At 34.8% G+C, this 1834-nt stretch overlaps 1 pseudogene; it reads left to right on the top strand.

Moving 5' to 3' along the window:
- The first annotated feature begins 762 nt into the window (after positions 1–762).
- LOC149191492 (cell division control protein 2 homolog A pseudogene) lies at positions 763–1326 on the top strand (annotated as a pseudogene).
- Positions 1327–1834: the final 508 nt, after the last annotated feature.

Here is a 1834-nt window from a genome sequence, read left to right as displayed (position 1 = left end):
AGTACCTATATAAGGTGGTGCAAAGAATTTCATTAAAAATCAAAATTACGCTCATAAGGAGAAACAAACTTAAAGGCACTCATGAAAATACTGAATAAGTATGATCATAAAGGGCATGCTTACTTATGTGATGTGATTGAGGACTTCACTAGGAATCAAATGATAAGGATGCATTATACTACATTTTATTCAAGAATGAGAAGGAAATTTCACCATGGTTTTGACACAAGGTGGCATATTACAAGAAAAATCGATTTGAATTATACACATTGAAAACCAAATGCTACATGGAAGAGTACGATAAGGTAATATACCAAGTGCAGTAACAACATACATTAATGACATTAAATCCATTGTTGGTGTGACATATAGAGGGTGGAGAGAATGTATGCACATACATTGTTGGTTGGTCATGCCATATATTGGATTGTGATTAAGACGTATCACCAACATCGTGCCATAACCACTAGAGATGGATTAGGTAGGTGATATAAATTCCACAGCCAACCATGTCCACTATCTATTGGTGAAAACAAAATCACATCGAAAACACCCATTATAGGATGAATGTGATCAACGCTATGTTATGTTTCATTGCAAGAAGAAAATGAAGTCTTCTCACATCCTCTCTCCTTCTATGCATCGACGTTGGAATTTTTTGTATATGCATGTCTAAATTTCAAAATCTAGATATTTCTCTCTAAATATTCTGATGGGTGCAAAGAAAAAATTTGAACAAAATAGGAACATGGATAAGGATGAATGGAAAAGTATGAAAAAGTTTAGAAAATAAGAGAAGGAACATATGATGTGGTTTACAAGGCTCGTGATCACTTCACAAATGAGACCATATCTCTCACGAAAATTCATTTGGAGCAAGAAGATGTCGGTGTACTCAGAACTACACTCAGAGAAATATATCTTCTCAAAGAAATGCAACATGAGAACATTGTAAGGTTGCAACATGTTGTCCATAGTGAAGAGCATCTCTATTTATTTTTTGAGTATTTGGACTTGAGCCTCAAGAATCATATGGATTATTGTCCTCAGCAAGAAAAGGATCCTTGTCTAATTAGAACATTTCTATATCAAATTCTGCGTGGCATTACCTATTTTCATTTTCATTGAGTTCTTCATCATCATCTGAAATGACAAAAGTTTCTTATTGATCACGAAACTATTTCATTCAAACTTGTTGGCTTTGGACTTTAAAGGGCTTTTGGAATTCTAGTTAGGACCTTTAGTCATGAGGTGGTTACATTGTGGTAACATGAAATAGAGATATTTCTTGGTTCTCAACATTACTCAACTCATATTCATGTGTGATGCATTGGGAATCATAACTAGGTGCATACAACCATGAAACATGGAAGTGTTGTTAGAGATCACTCACCATAAAAACTGGGAGGAAACATAAGTCGCAATTCCAAATTTGATCTCCTTAGGTCACATCCTTCATCTCCAACTTCTCGCAAGTCACACTTTTGATTTATGACCTCTCCCTATGTCGCAAAGTCGCAATTGTAAACCTCAACAATGGAACCTGAAAGTGCGACCCACATTGAAATAAGACTAGTCCAAGCTGCATCTCTCATGTGTGACATCTCTCCATGTCACAAAATCTAATTTTAGAGCCTTAAAAAAGTAACAAAAAAATTTGACCTAGACTATTATTTGTTAGAGATAATGGATAATATCTTAGAATAGTGTGTTGGTTCATGAGACCTCGGGATAGGAATTAGTTTCTATTTCTTAGGTTATGGCTCTAACTTACCTAAAACTATGATTACTATATAATGTGTGATGTACATGGACAATGTAGAGTGTTCTGTAG

The sequence above is a fragment of the Pinus tabuliformis genome, chromosome 2_2 (assembly GCF_031772625.1).
Source record: "Pinus tabuliformis cultivar Carrire ecotype Pingquan chromosome 2_2, CPIR1, whole genome shotgun sequence".
Lineage (NCBI taxonomy): Eukaryota > Viridiplantae > Streptophyta > Pinopsida > Pinales > Pinaceae > Pinus > Pinus tabuliformis.
Note: the sequence above shows the minus strand (reverse complement) of the source record. Positions and strands in the feature narration are given on the sequence as shown.